The sequence below is a fragment of the Echiichthys vipera genome (genome assembly GCF_963691815.1).
Source record: "Echiichthys vipera genome assembly, chromosome: 22".
NCBI lineage: Eukaryota > Metazoa > Chordata > Actinopteri > Perciformes > Trachinidae > Echiichthys > Echiichthys vipera.
In genome coordinates this window covers 11,494,725-11,512,006 of record NC_139847.1, presented here as the reverse complement: position 1 = coordinate 11,512,006, position 17,282 = coordinate 11,494,725, and the positions used below count along the sequence as shown (strand labels likewise).

The 17,282-nt window shown below is 39.1% G+C and overlaps 1 protein-coding gene across 1 annotated transcript in view; it reads left to right on the top strand.

Moving 5' to 3' along the window:
• The window catches only part of LOC310964206 (adhesion G protein-coupled receptor L3), a 152,405-nt gene that overhangs the window by 26,487 nt on the left and 108,636 nt on the right, over window positions 1-17,282 (top strand). The gene's annotated exons all lie outside the window — the stretch shown is intronic.

Genomic DNA, 17,282 nt, shown 5'->3' with positions numbered 1-17,282 from the left:
CACTTTAACATTTAAAAGTGCTGCCATTCCAACGTGTTGATCTCCTGCCAACAGTATTGATGCTAATTTAATTCTATATCTCCTTCGGGTCGTATTGAATATTAGAAACGAACAACCTTTGACTTGTTGTAAATTTGTCTTAAAAAGTCTTGTTATTTACTCTAAAAGGTTTTACATAATGAGTTGATTGTCCCACAGGCATCTTGTATATAAATCGACAATTTAGGATTCAGGAAGTAAATAAAACATTTATCTGATGATTCTAAACTAAATAGACAACCCCAAGAGTCTTTTGTGAAGAAGCCTTTTTGACTCTGTTTAATATAAGCTGAAATATGGACGGTGCATTATAGTTTAGATTTCCTTGAACAAGCTTGATTTAAATGGTTGTGATTCACGATATGATTTTCTTTAGTTTCACATTGAGAGTAACAATAAAAGCTCTAAAGATAGATGATGACAACAAATACCAATAAAGAGGTTGTCAATAGCTCCACTGAGAATAATGGAAATATGGAATGCATACATGTATGTACACAGACACAGCCACAGGCAAAAAGGGCTTTATGCTGGTAAGTAATTGACTCAAATAGCTGTTTAAAAAACCTTAAGGTAATGACATAATCAGCTAATATCCAGTTGATGAGAGATGCTGTAATTCACACCTGAGGTCTGCTGAAATAAAGTTAAATGCCGTTCCCCCCTGAGACGTTTTCTTCATGAACCAACTATAGAAATGTGATAGCTTTGTGGAAAAATGGTGCTAGGTTTTATAATGTAGAACACAGCTTCCCAATAAGGACTAGCCCTTGAACTGAGTAAAAACTAGAAAACACAAGGCCATGTTTGCACACTAAAGTCACAAGTAGTTTTTGAAAATGAATACAAAACCCCTACTTTGGGTAGATGTGTGATTTAGTAACATATCCCTGTTATGGATTAATTGGCTCAAGAATGCCAGGAAACCTCACAATATCTGGCTGCTAATCTATATCAGTCATATATACATTATGAAAACATTTATAAGTTATTTGTCTCAATAAAATTGTGCTTGATGAGCTTTGCTGCCACATATGAGTCTTGTTTTCAGATTAATGAATCTGTTATGCACAAACAGGGATCTGGATACCGATTTGTCAGGACAGACACACACTGCAGTCTAAAAAAAGCTTTGTTTTTTTGCAGTATGATCCACTGCTGCCATTAAGGTTATATATACACACAAGATTCAGGGATTACTAAATAGTCAAAAAAAAAAAATTAGAACTCAATGCGGGTGTGAAGTGCACATATGTAAAGTCCATCTTAGCTCTTTTGTTGACTTATTGCAGCTCATAGAAAGGATTGACTTTATCTAAATTGCTGCCCTGTGTTAACTTTTGTCCCTAAGCTTTAGTTTTACATTGTCCGGACCCCTTCAGGAATACTAATGGACCTATGGGCTTTATCAAACAATTGCTCTTGGCTTTTAGTTTGGTACCATAGAGTTCAGATAATCAGCTGTGTGAAAAGCAGCTGATGGTAAAAAGTGGTAGTTTGAAACATGTTGTCGGATAATTGATGCCCCCTGTGGCTCCCTTGTTCTCCAGCTGCCCACTCAGACTAAAAATCCCTGCAGGGATGAATCAACGGGTCCTGCTACTGTCAAGAACACAAAACTAACATAAAGTACCAGGGAAAGGCAAGTCTTTTTTAGCATCTCGTTGCTACCGGGGGCGTTTCACTGATGCTAAATGGTAACTACAATCCGATTCAGATCCAGAGCGCTTTGTCTTGGTAGAGGAAGTTGCTAAGTGGATGAAAGGTGTGGGTGGTTTGAATTGAGAATGGGTGGCCAAAACAGGGATAGGGGTGAGAGGATTCAATGATATTTGTGGCTGTAGCGACACAGCACATTAGCATGCGGAGTTTAGCACAACAAACGAACGCCACCCCCGACGATTTCATTGTGGAGCTGTCAGAGCCGTTGCTAGGCACCTGCAGTTAAGCTCATTAGGGTTAAAAGAAAACTTAAAAGAAAACGAGAGCGAAACAGAAAGAAGCAATTTGAACAGAGAGCGTCTTCAAAGACTTTTGATCAGACCAAGGTTAAAGCCATGGCCAAAAAAATATGCGACTTTAGATGCGTACTTTATGATTTCAGCAAATATAATGTGATGTGTAAAAGTGTGACTGCGATACATTGTCACATGTTGTCTAGTTCATTTGCAGTGTTGCTTTTTTGTTTTAAATTACGATACATATGCTTTGATCAGATTTGTAGATTAAGTCATTGTTTTTTCTTGTCTGCTTTATAATCTCCGAGTCGATATCAGTAGCGATGGCAGCTCTCCTTTCATTAATATTTTAGCATGATTTTCCTCCCCTGTCTCGTTCTTTTCTGTATCCTTTATCAGCTTCTATTGATCATGTGTACATGCAAACTATAACCCAATCACTGGAAACAACCCAAACAATGTAATAGTGTGATTAAAGTATTTACTCGGTTCACAGCAACCTGATTTCCACAATGCTGGCGGTTTCAATGAGTTGTTTGATTATTGGGCTAATGTCTGGAAGGATGTGATGCAGACTACAGAAAACAAAAAGGGACAGAAAATCAATGGATTCATTGACGTTATTTGTTCTTTGTGCTGGTGAATTTGCATAAATACTGCTAGCCATGCTACTGTTTGTTTACAAACACTAAAGCCTGAATCAATAATTTTTATTTTAAAAAAAAGTTCAAACATTGATCTTTGAAAGTTTGAAAAAATAATATATCATCCAAAATTCATTTTTCTCCATATAAACACTTATCTCTATAAAAGATTATACATAGGAATGTAGAATCTCTAGGCCACGGGAAAAGATTTGGGTAGCAGAAGCAGTCTGGCTTCCATTTGTAGTCCGAGTAGTATTCACAAATCACGTTTGAGCAGGATTTGGTTGCATGCAGGTAAACAGTCAGTTGTCATCAGCTGCAATCAAGAAACACACGGAATGTCGTCTGACGACAATTTAGCTTTGCATGAGCTTTGTTTTATAAATTAATCTGCATTCATATGCAGATAAGATAACTGTTCATAGAGACGCTGTCTCAAGTTGCTAATCACACCGTAAACAATGACTGCTGCTCTGAAGAGAAAGTCAGGATATCCAGTAGCTACACCGAAAATATTAGCCTTTTCCCCCAGATGCTTATCTGCGGTCAGACAGATAGCTGATGGGTTCAGAGTTTGATTGATTGATTATAATAACAATAATAATTGTGTAGGTGCTTTATAAATACTATGAACGGATCAAAATACTCAGACCTACAGAGAAATGCACACAGCTTGGTTTCAGTAATTGTGTCTTTGAACAAAGCCGTCAGGACACCTGTACAGTTGTGATGTCACAATTATACTTTATAAAGGTAAAAAGTTCTGCAACAGTGCTGTTACAGTCCCCGGCTGCAATATCAGTGCAGGGACGCCAATCACACAGATACAGAAAACCTGGAAACGGTGACCAATCAGACTGGGCTTTTTTGGGAGGGGGTCTTTTAGAGATGGATGCTTAAATGTAGTGTTTCAGACAGATGGGAAAAATCAAACATTGGTAATGCTCTCTGGTGGACAAACTATGTGAATGTGACACTGTTAATTACATTATTGGTATTTCACTACTGTATTTTCTTTTTACTTATCAGCCTACATGTATACAAATACCAATATATTTAAGCTATATTATTATAGCTATAATATTGACCAAATTTTATCAGTTAGATGGATTAATCTGTCAGGCTCTAACCAACACAATGATTTGCATCGGATTTACTGTGAAGTTTCAGGTGAATGATCAAAATCAAAACAGCTAAGGCCCTGTAATTATATTCAATAGACAGACACTGGAAGGTTCAGCTGACCAGAGTGATGCAATCAGCAAGACATGTTGCAATTTAAAACATGTTTATTATTAATGGGACTCGAGTTTTGGTGCTCAGGAACAGAGGGGGGTTGACTACCTCATAGCAAGGGGGTGACAACGTGAAACGTATTCTGACAATTTCACTTAAATGTTACTTAAAGCTGAGTCCACCCACTCTTAAGGTAATCCCTCTCTAAGGAAAGTACATTCCATTCCAACATACTACTTCAAAGCAGGTTTTCAGTACGGGGTGTGTTCACATTGGAAAAGTGACAAAATTAAGTACACTCAAAAAAAGTCAATATGAGTTCTAAAAATCCCCTGATGTACAGTATATTGTCCCTCAATGCAATGCTTAATGGATTATTTACGGTACTCAGTGGCAAACAAATAAATACTTTTGCACCTTCTTTGTGAAGTTTAATTGGCATCAGAATACTAAAGTTGCAGTTTGATGGATAACTGATGGATACTTTGTTCATGTAAAATTATATAGCGTGTTGATTTCTTGTATTCTATCTGCTAAAACTATGTAAACATATAAAAACTATACATTTAGTATGTTGTATAGAATTGAGTCAGCAGAATCAGAAAAAAGATTGGTGCCTAAGCTAATCTGATTATGTTTAATTTAATATAGATAAACGGGTTATGCTGTAATAATCTGAGCATTACCTTAAAATCGAATTAGTGTGCTTGTGAATGCACTGACAGTATTCTCCTCTTGTGGGACTCTGCCCCCTTTTTTTCCCCTTGCCTGTGTACCACCTGCCTCTCCTGCTGGCACCAGTTAAGTCGTGGTGACTGGCAAGCATGGTAGTTAGCATTCACATCCCGTCTGGAGATGTGCCACGCTGCTGCCGGCTTAGTCTGTGTGCCAGGCTCGCATCCATCACCTGCAAATGCCCAGCCATGTCACCGGTTCGCATAGGCTGTCAATATACATTTTAGGCAGCTCAATCCCTCTGCCCCCACACCCCCCACCCCTAACAGCGTTCCATTGATATTCAACTACCAAACCAATAGCACTACAGTTTCTAGTTCAGCCCACTCATAAAGGTGTATACTGGGCCACTTCGGCAAGGTGTTTGCTTCCATTACAGTCTTTTAAGCGAGAGCTAATAGCATCCTGTATCTGAGTGATAGCACGGCACTGAGCTTGTGAGTGCTGTAATGCATCCCAAAATGAAGGTTGTCTCGCACCACGCTGTGACAGGATGAAATGAATGGCTCTTTCATTAGCCGTTCCTCCCTTTGTGCTGTGAGCATCATGGCTGTGCACAATCGACAGCCTCTAGATAAACATGCCACCTATAGGTGGTGCCGTGTTGCAAGCTAGATTGAGGCTAATGATGCTGTAATTGAAACATGCTACCAAGGATTAATTCAGCACAATTTGAGGCCATTTGCATAGTGTGTAAACACACATACTGCAGCTTTTGGTTTCTGCAATCATTGCTATTCCCTTGTGGGCTATTTTTGGAGCTTATTGTTTGAGAGCCCAGGCGTCTGTTGAATCTGCCTCTCTCTAAAGCATTTAAAGATCTAGTGCCATTTCCCACTGTGTGAAATCACTGGAGAGGCCGGGCACTTGTGCTATCAAACAACAATGACCCTTTTTCTCATCACAGCCCCAGTGTCTCTCTCCTCCCTCTTTTTGTATCCCAGTTTTCGTTCCCCCAAGGCGGTGTGGCCTTCATGGCCAGTAATTACAGGCTATATCAAAGCTATATATCACCTTATATCTCGGTAGACCTCAGCAGGCACCTTAAGGGACAGCTGATAGCATTGTGGCATGCTTGTTCATGACCCCTGAAGGAGAAAAGCAGGTCAGGAAGATGCAAACCCCCAAAACACACACACACTCACATTCTTGTCCCGATCTGTCCAGACTCACCGTTTTGTCTTTTGTATCACTTTCAGTTTTTTTCCTCCAGAGTCTCTCTGGGATTCTTTCCACTGCTGTGTCATCACACTTGTCATTTCAAGGAACAAAGAACAATACCCTTTTTTTATTTGCTAGTAAGTTGTGTTTATGCCCATGACACTAATGATGAAGGTTAATAGATATCACAGCTTGATGAGGCTATTGAGGACGATAAAATTAAATGAGCACAACCTGTGATTCGAACCTGCTGGCCTTGTGACAGTTGACATTTGACAACCTTCCTGTTAATGATGTTTATGTGGAAAATAAATGCTTCCAGGCCATTATTTACTTCACCACACTGGCTGGAATGCACAAGACAAATGACTCGTCTCCCATCGGATGAAAACATGTGCTGACAGAGGGACAAGAATGATTGAGGGATCAGAAGGGGAAAGCAGATGGGAGGATCCTTTCTCCTTTGCTGCTGATCTTTACCATACGTTCCAGTTCTCATTATCCTTGGCTTATGACCTCATTTCAGAGTTGAAGGATTTGATGAGATGTTTGTTTTAAGCAGGAGTAGGATTAACTGAAGAATCCCCTTCGTTTTGGTTGTTTTTTTTTGCCCATCTTCATTTAAATCCTCTCCTCTCAAGCAGGATGTTATGGGTGTAGGCTTTCTGGGAAGAAAATAAAAAATCCCCATATATTGCCCAGTTGCCAAATATACTAAGCCATGTTGTTGTTTATTGTCCGGAATTGAACAAGAAACATTATTCCTGAAGCAACAAATGACAAATACTCCAAACATCTTAAAACACAAGGACATGCTAATTCTAGTCTTCATTTCTTTGCAGCTTTATTGTAGTCTTGTTTCTCATTGTTAAAAAAAACACATCAATATTCATATTGTAGTCTTAATACTTAATGTAGTCGTAATATAAGCAAATAGACAGCTGCCAATGACATCAGCTTATCATGCTGAGCAGATGTGGGCATAATACCTTCATTGCTCACGCATGACCCCCCAAAGCTATGACAAAAGTGGCCTCCCTTGTTGCAAGTCAAGTTTTGCATAAATATTTAACTCGCCAAACAATGGAATGTCAGATGAATTAATGCATGACTTTAATATTGGAAGTGTAAATTTCATGCAGGTGCTGCTTTAAATAAAAGTTCCTATTAGGCAGATTGTAATACAAGGGGCTCTATAGTATTTAATCATGGAAATACTTTGATTCTTACTGGGCATCCCAAACTAAAAATACAATAGAAAGTATACAATCAATTAAGTTAGCTTTGCTTTAACTGTGGATTCAGCATATTAGATTATATTGAGTGCACATTTTGCATCAATCACTCAGCAGAGTCTATAAGCTTTTTCTACCAGCCTTTATCTATTTATGCAGGAGTCATTTGTTTGTATTGCTTACTCTTCTTTGCAGGCTGTTTTTCCATGATACAATTATGTGTTGAGCACCTGACAATTACAGAACAAAAACATGACCGATGAACGCAGTGGGGGACAGCCAACTGTTATAATAGTATGAACAAATAGAGAATGGTGGGAGGTTTTGCAGCCAGCATTAATATGCAAAGGGAATTAATAATAGCTCTGACAGAAAGAGATGATAAAAGCACCCTTTCAATTTAAAGAAAACATGATAAGTAATAAATTAATTTGGAAGTAGTTTGGATTACTGTAGGAATTTAAACCTTGCCTTGTGCCCTTGCGTAACCCTGTTTTCTTAAAGACATTTTCAATCAAAGCTGATTTCTTTGCCATTCGATTATTTTCCTGCCTTGGATGACATCACCTGACATTCATTATCCTGTCTCATTTTTCAGCCCCCTTGTGCCTCCAACCCTAGTCCAATCCTCTTTGATAAGAGCCTGCCGCATTCAATTTTAGCCAATTAGTTGCTGTAAATTTCAAGCCTGCAGCCCATCGAGTCAGCCTGGGTCTCTAGACGTGGCCATACAAGACTCAGTTGTGATTAAATGGAAAAGGAAGCCCGGGTTGGTAAATGGGAAATGTTTAAGGACAACTCCCCATATGAAGCGGATTGGTATCTCTCAGGAGAGAGAGATAAAATAAGAGCGGATTGAGTCCAACTAAGCCAGTGGTTTGAATCGACCATAACGGTGTCCATTTTTGGATTCTGAGCGGAATGCCCCATAGACTTTGTTATGCCCCTACACGTTGAGCTTTGCTAAAGAATCCAGGAGTTTGGGAGTTTTTTAAAATATATGTATTCTGGGCACCCTTCATGTTACCCTCAGGAAGCTTCAGCTTGATCATAGGCTCTTTTGGTATCAGATTAATAGCATCACAGTGGTAACTCACCAAACATGGAGTTTTACAATGTGTTCAAAAATTGAAGTAGGCAGCCTCAGTCCATTTGTCAGCTAGGGGAGTGAGTTTCACTTGGATGAGTGCAAACAGTAAAGAAAGGGCTAATTCAGACAGGAGCAGGTGGTTAGTCAGTGCAGGGAGCCGACTAGGCTTTTTCCTTCCCTCGATCTGCTATTTGCCCTACTCTGCGGTCCATAGTCTTTCATCCTTGTTCTTCTTCTAGTTTTCTGCTTCTTCTTTTTTAATTGGCAGGTGGGAGTAGACAACATACACATTTGATGTGTCTTGCTTCTACCCTAAAGCGGTGGATCCATTTTGTTCCTGCAACATAGAGAGGGCATGCAACTTTTACAGAAATAACTTTCTTGGCTATTCATTATCTCTCTCAATGATAAAAAAATAGCATTTTTTTCATGATGATTCATGGCTCATTTTTGGAATGATTTCAATAACTACTTTTATCCCCTCATTTTACAACTTTGCCAATAAAACAATTTTTCTGATGAGTTTCCTTCAGAATAACATCTGTCATTGTGAACTAATCTGAGTAAGTTGTTATTTTAATTTATGTTATGCACATGTCTTACTTATTGGAAGAATGAACATCTAGCATGGCAAAGAGTGGTTGAAAAGGTGCACTGTAAAGGTAGTATGGTGTTGGTATTTAGCTAGTATCACTTGTTGATAGTTTAATGATTCTACCTGCATAGGTTATGAAATGTACAATAGAAATGCACTTCCATCACAGAATATTGCTGAATCTTGTTGATAGAGTCCTAAAATCAGACGTTCTACAAAAAGTAATCACATTTAGATAATCATTAAAAACTATTTGTTATTTGATTTATTACAACAAACTGAGTCTTAGTAGTATCTGACAACAGCATTCAACACCAGACTGTAACTGAATAGGCACTCAATAACCACTCTGTGCTCTTCTCCCAGTTAAAGAATTGCAAACTGTCAGGTTTAGGAGATGATGGCTTCCTAAGGGACCCATTATTGGACATAAAGTTCAAAGTAAAATTTTAAATATCTCTCTTTTCTCCACATTACTCAATGATCTCAGGATTGTTTGATTGTTGATTGTGTAGGTTAATAGGGGCAACAGCTGTGCGCATCATCACCTTCCTTTCAAGTTGTCTGGCAAAAGTTGCATTGCAATTATGAGTGCAGAAATTAATTTTAAATGACAGTATAATGTTTTAGAGCAGCATTATAATAAATTAGTTTTGATTGAGTTTGATAGGGTTGGGCAGATAATTTATCCTTTGAGAAAAAAAAACTCTCACTGTCATAGTCATGTAAACAGGATTATTGTGGGGAATCTGTTCATGCAATCATATAAACAGCTTAAACACACTGCTCCAGTCTTGGTTTTGTCAGCAGTGGCGCTATCGTTGCATATATGCGTATGCCTATCTAATTGTATCCATCCTTATTAATCACTTAAGTAAAGTGAAACAAAGGCAAACGTCAAAATGTCATGCATAATTCTTTTTTTTTTTATTTCATTTTTCATAGTCAGTGTGCATTTGAAGATTATTTTATTGTGAAGCAAGCTTTGATTTTATCTAAAAAAACATAAAGTAAAACTACCTGCCTTTGGTGGTATGTATGTATGCAACAGCTATCTTTGGTTACCTCCTCACTGCACATGATCTACTGACATTCGCTAACATTGCCTTTGTGATTGCACTCACCTTTTCTAGCTGTCAGAACTTGCAGACCAATTTTCAGTATTCATGGCTGAACTGATTTGGTCAATATCTGTCATTGGATTTGCTTCAAAACTCTCCTTCCAACCAGCGCATCGAAAGCAAGACACTACTGGGCTTTTGGTGAATTCCCATGTGAATCAGAATTTACTGAATGTCATTGACTTTTAAACTCCCCTATCAATATGGGTTCAGCAGACTCATATCACTTGTGCATCTCCAGTATGAAATTATCAATTAGATCTTGTTTTTTTAATGAAATTACCTCCAGTAATTAATTTGATTGGGATTATTTGTTGTCCCTTTGATTAGTCTTCATCATATGTTACTTGGGTCATTTCTAAGCACTGTGCAGCCTTTTGTCTTGCTTTCAAAAGTTCTTTCGACCCGCAATAAGATGATGCAAATTTGTAGTTTCTGCTGCTGTTGAACAATTATGGATTCTAAGAATTTGTCATGGATATTTAAAATGTGCCATTGCTCTGTGTGTTTCTGTGTGTAAGTGAAAGGTTTATTACCCGTCTTGGTTGACGGTGAATAATGCTTGAAAATGACTCATCTTTGAGAGTTTAGACTGCGATGAGTTACTCTAGTCACACTGAAACGATGGATGGCTCAAAGTGCTTGGCTGGGAAGGCCTCCAGTCATTGCTCAGCCCAGCATTACAAGGCACTCTTTACCTCTCTTAATCCTGCTATCTTCCCTCTCCGTCTCTCTCTCTGTCCTCTCAATTACTGGTTGAGTATGAATCCCTTTTGCCCTCCTTAGCACTCCTCTTTCTATGTCTCATTTTCTTTGATTTCACTTTAATGTTTCTCTCTTTCTTTGTGGATTTGTCACATATCCCTTTTTCTAATGAGCGTATGCTGGGCATGAATGAGTAGCCGCAATCCAATGTCCCCGGGTGTTGTACATGCAAGGGCAGTGGAAGTGGGATCTACATTCATGCCACATACCCTCTAAGGCAAGGCGAATTCACGGGAGTGAGACAAGGAGTGGTTTCACCTTGTTTCCTTCGTGACTTTCTGATGGCTGCACACGGTTAGCACCTCACAAAGGACCTGTTTTATTAGCCTGGTCTCATTCACGCACAATCACCACGCTCACATGATTCATCCATTCCTTTTTGGCACCTAAAATTTTAGAATACTATTTCCTCCTTACCTAATTAGAACTCAAACTAGATGTCTCCTGAGTCATGGTAGCTATGTTGTTCTTCTTTGGAACATGACATCACATTTATATGGTCTAAATATGATTACTTATGGTCTTGTGTGATCTTTGGCTGCTGGATCCACCTGCATGGTTAATACGCAATGGAAAGCTAAAACATAACGTTTCGATCTTTAAGCTGGAAATACTGATGACACCCTCGCAATCAATGTTTCATAGCACAGTTGCATAATTCACTTTGATCTAGCCCAAGCAGCTGAATATTCATAGTTTGTACCACTTGAACTCTATATCCAGTAATCCATATGGAAATTCTCAGCATTAGGCTCCTATCTTCAAGGATTATGTTAGTTGTGCATGACTCCCTATGCTTTTAGAATTCAGAACAATAGATTTATTTAGTTTGGCATCCCTTTTCCCTTAAGTAAGTTACATGGTTTAACTTGTACTGATAATCCCCATCAGGCTAATTGGCCTTTTATAACCAATGATGTCCTCATTTGACTGCATTTGAGACATTTTTTTTGTCACTTCCTAAATGTAACCGTTGTCACTGATGTACAAGCACTGTCTGTGCTCACAGTATTCCAAGTTTAAGTCTGACTTAAGTGTTCAGTCTGCAGCTTTATTCTTTTCTATATTGTATTCTAGAAGGGTTAAAAATAATTGTTGTTATATTTGAAAATGTAGAAATTTAAGAAATTTAAAATCAGTGCGTGGCAGCAATCTTTTTTATCTCAACATAAAACTTTTCTCTAAGTCAGAATTTCTGGACCTTTTCTGGCTTGTGAGCTTTTTTTATATTAATAAAACTTATCCAGCATCTAAAGTTTATTCTAAAATTGTGGTCTGAATTTGAGAATATATTTCAAGTTTTTTTACAAAAATAATCTCACCTCAAGGTACGTTTTCTGGAGCCTTTGATCATATTACATGATCTTGATTTTATTTTTGTGACCAATGGCTATTAAAAACTCAACTGTTTTAAAGTCTCATCACTTTTTATATCATGTATATACTGTATATATCTACATAATACATTTTCTTTTTTAAATCTTCTACAAACCCATTCGCAAATCAGTTGAATGCCTGTTGGCTTCTAGTATCCAGGTAGATAAATTCTGCAGTAAGCTGTTCTGATAGAAGATGTGCCCTAAATCAACCCTAATTGATGGTCCCTGCCATCTCTGCCTACTGCTCCCTCACATTCAGTGACGCACACGTTCATATTGAGGGTTTTATTTGTGTCTACAATGGCGTCTCCGGCTGGCCCCATCCTTGCTTGTGAAAGCTAATTATGCTGGGCTATTTTCTGACCATGGAGCATGTCAATATTACACAGTAGGAGAGCTCTCAGTCACATCGTGCTGCATTCTTATTCATGAGCCTTAATTCCATCAATGTCCTCCTCAGCCACTGGACCGTGGTTTTTCCTGACTATGGTGTGATTTTAAGGAAAGGGCTTGTGGCTGCCACGGACTAATGTTACACCATTAAGGAGTTTAGCTTGTACCCCCACCCACTCATCATTTGCTTAGAACATGTTCAAAAGTGCTGCGTTTAAAGCAGGAAATGGGTTTTTGTGGCTGCTGACATGGTTCTTAGTGTGCATGCTCACTTGGTGGGGGCGTGGGGTTGGGTGGGTGGCTGAATTGCTTAAGTGGAGGTTGAGGTGCTTGAAAGGGACCTCACAGTGGTATTGAATGTGATTCTAAGTTCTGCAAAATCTCAAAATACATTGCATCAATTAGAAAATAAAATGCATTAATACTGCAAGCATGGATCACTATGGTACCTACAGTCATGAATTTTCAGTCAAACGATTCTCTGCTCTATTTGATTAGACAATTCCCATTTATATTAAGATTATACATTCAATGGAGGCCTAAGTAGTTTAAGTTTAATTTCATAATTCAAATTATAATTACTTCAGCAGTTTGAAGCTATCTCCTCAAACATTGGGGAAAGTGCTTCTATTTTATGAGCAGTTTAAAAAAAAAAAATTACAGGCCATTCACCACCTCCAATATGCTAACTGTTAGAGCCCCCAAAAGGTATAGTAAGTTACTCTATTGTGTTCTGACAAGCTGAGGAGTCATATAAATGGCTTGAAATTGTCTGTATTTGAGGTAAGCATTTTTCTCCACCACTGGTAAACTATCTCTTTTTTACTTAAAACCACTTAACAAGAAAAACAACTAAATATTGTCAAAAACTTTAAAAGTGTGGCTATAATCTGTGTGATGGAAGCAAAGAGGTAGAAGGATACACAGAGAAAGTTTGCAAAGGAGAGACTGGACGTAGACGGATTTCATAGCTGGAGAATGACAGATAGGGTTGCAGATAAAGGATGGTTCATCTGAGACACCACTGCACCCCTGTTCCTTTTTGACTGCTGATACTACCACCACATAATCAGGTGTCTCATGTCACCTTGAAAAGTTTATGGGATTTCCTTAATGTAAGCTGATGCCTAATACTTTGGTTTACAATGCTGGTAACTTAAAACTTGGACAGCTGTTGGTGTTTCTTTAGTTGCAAGATCAGAATTTAAATTTGGGGTGGGGGGCTGGAGCTGATCCCAGCTGACATTGGGCGTGAGGCTTGGTACACCCTGGACAGGATGCCAGGCTTTCGTAGGGCACATAGAGACAAACAGAGACAGACAACCATTCACACCTATGGGCAATTTAGAGTCATCAATTAACCTGCTTCAATGGTAAAGCAGTATTCTTGTCTCCACTGGAACCCTTTAGAAATGGTGTTGCGTATTTATCCAAGCCTGGACTAAAACAGCTTCTTAGAGGTTTGGCATGCAGCATTAGAAACCAGGGCAACAGAGCTTGTTTTGAACTTGAGAAGTCTTTGTGAGAAACAGTGAGGGTTAAGCCCAAAGTTAGCTTGCCTCCCCACTAATCCTGCTTTGTGAGACAGGCCTCAGGCCATAATAGATACCAGGACTGATGGAATTAGGTGATGATAACATTTTATGGTCTATACAACAGCACAACAAAGTGTGCTCCAAAAAACTGTCAAGTATTTTGCAATAAATCTTCTGCAACAAACAGATGTTGACACCAAATACATACTGGAGTTGGGAAACAAGCGGAGCAGAAACAAAGAGACAGGATGACACACTCTCGACTTTGTTTTTCACCAGAATGCGACTCCCCTCCTCCTCCTCCTCAGGCTGTATCTCAGGAGACCTGTTGGTATGGAAGAGGAGTTAAAAGACAGCTAAATGTCTTGACTTCCCCTGACAAATTCAATGGGATGGTGATGCTGCGTAGGGTGAAATGCGAGAAACGCCTTGTCACCTCTATGAGTACAGGAAAGAGACGGAACTATATCAGTCTTTGTACTTCTTGTTCTCTCTGTGTTCACCTTGCTTGCACTCCTGGTCTGCAAAACGAATGCTCTGCATTAATCTCAAGTAGTCACACAAAATGTTCATGATGTAGGGCTCTGAATTAAATCTACAGAGGAAGATGTCAAAGTAAAGAGCCTGTAATGTTTTCAAATCTTCTTTGAAAATCGAAAATTTTCTTTTGTATGAAAGTAATCTAGTGGTAGTTGTTGTACATCCATAGGTACATTGCAAAAAGGAGCCACTAATAACTAGTTTGTCAAAATTTAAACAAATACAATTCGCAGTCCTTTTTGTTTTGTCAAGCTTTGAAAAGACGTTATAGACTAAATTAGTCCATTAATCGAAAAAACAAAATTGACAGAATAATCGATAATAAATCTAATCACTAGTTGCAGCGCTAATAAACTGTGACATTCACAAATACTGTTTTTATCATCCTCCAAAGGTTCATGTTTAATGTTTTGTGCTTTTAAAAATACTCAATGACGATCATGCATTTATAAAATACTGTATTTTTAATATATTTTAATATATTTTAAGGTGTGTTTAGCCACAGCTGCCATCCTACCATCAACATAATTGGATACGCCTTGCACTGAATTAGGGCTTTTGTGCCTTCATGGGCCAGTAAATTACTTTCCTCTCAGACTAAAGTTGTGACTGACAGTACCTTGGGGATATTGACACAGCAGACAGGAGAGTTCAGTCAAACCCAAGCTTTTAATCCCAACCATGCCTCCTTCAGGACAATTCCTTAAGACCTGTGGTGATATCCTGCATGCCAATGCAAGCCTGGACCCTTGCCGAGCTATCGACGCATGACCCCTCCTGTATTGAACGCTAAGGTTACTCATAACCCTTGCTTGTCTTTCATTATTGAGATGTGAATGAGGAAGGTCATGAGAGTGGGTCAGTGGGTGGGGGCTCCCATCGATCGGTCAACACAGGAATATTTGATTGTCGTTTGGATGGCTCTGCCAAGACACCCTTCTTCATGGCAACACAGATGGCCATTTTGAATATTTAAAAAGGTGAGCATGGCTGGTTAAAAACCTGCAAGGTCACACTCAGGCTCTTCCATTCTGTCGTTTTACTTGAAGCATTATGAAACATCAGCTGTGAAGAGAGGTTTAGTTATTGCTAAACCTTGTGGAGTGTATAGATAGAGTGGTTTGTTATTAGAGGAAACTATTCATGTCTTTGTCATCTGATGTAATTAGCAGCTAAACACCCTCCTAGAAGCTAAGCACTATGGGTGACCGTTAGTAAAGCAATGCGGTTTTAGGCTTTGAAAAAGGGCTTTGAAGAAGGCAAATGCTGGAAGCACATACTGGCCCAAGTCGGACATTGGAAGTTACCATGGTGACAGTGACTGGAAATGAAAAATCTGTGCTTAAAGGCAGGCCTTTGTGTGTGTGTGTGTGTGTGTGTGTGTGTGTGTGTGTGTGTGTGTGTGTGTGTGTGTGTGTGTGTGTGTGTGTGTGTGTGTGTGTGTGTGTGTGTGTGTGTGTGTGTGTGTGTGTGTGTGTGTGTGTGTGTGTGTGTGTGTGTGTGTGTGTGTGTGTGTGTGTGTGTGTGTGTGTGTGTGTGTGTGTGCGTGTGCACGCGCGCGGGAGAGCAAGAGATGGCAGAGGGGATTGGTGATACAGTATGCTTATTGATCTCTTTGTAGATTATAAATACAGAGAACGGAGTGCTATTCTATTTGACTGTTTGTGTAGTTTTCAGACAAAACTCAGACTTTTTTTACAAAATAGAGATTGAATAATGGTCCATGGAAAGGATTCGAATCTTTTTGTTGTCACTGCTCAGTGCATGAAGCCACACAAGCTCCCCAAAGAACTCATCTGACTTGAACCATCAGCAGACGTCGCTCTTTGTGCGTAACAAACAGGACTTGATGCCTTGAGAAGTCAATGCAGTGGCATTCTGCCTCTGTTTTTATTCCCCATCCGTCAGTCTGAAGGCCAGCACAGCAGTGGCACCACTGGGTATCTGGAGGAAGAATCTGATGCTTGCAGACATGCTCTTGAGATGAGCTCAGAATCTCAGCAGGAATGGTTCAAAATGTTAACCCTGGTCAGCAGTTCAATAGGGCCTGTCACTGGAATATATCAGGATTGATTCCTATATGCTGTAGCAAGAGTATATTGAGTGTGTGAATGCATGTGCATGTTTGTGTGTGCACTAGCTTCCTACAGAGATATTAGTGATTATACAAACATAACTTAAATATAGCCACTGATGTACACGTTCAAACACCGAAATTGTACTTACACCTTGCACGTCAAATTATTGTTTTCTTCAATATGTGACTTATTATTATTCATATGACTCCAGCTGTAAAAGAATGTATGACCCAATCCTCACTTTTGCACATTCCCCCTGGAATGAGGTTTAGCCTAAAATGTGCATACAGGCTGGAAATCCCAAGGGCCCTCGTTGGTGAGATAAATCTAGCATCACCAGAAAGATAGGGAGCAAAATCATTTGATGGCAAGAATAGAAAAATATATCCTGGAAATTGTAAATCATTAAACAGGCAGGCCCCAGTGACTAAGCCTCACCCACCAAACAAATCGATTTGTGAAGTTATTGCACATTTCAATCCTCCCTTCTGCCTTCTGACAGGCGCCTGGAGAGACCCTGTGGGCGTTATAATTTACATACACATACCCAGAGATTAGACGCTTCCTGTTTTTGACAGAGTGACAGATATTTAAATTACACGCAGAGCTTTATGTATTTGTTTACATTTAATGGAAGAGGTGTGGTAAAAAAAACAAAACATGGTTAAGCTTGTGTAACGGATATCAGTGTCAGCAGGTTAGTTTCATAGTGTGGGTGCCTGTAAGTGGAGTAGGAGTGAAAGCACTTTTCCAATCAATGCCTATTCCTCTCATA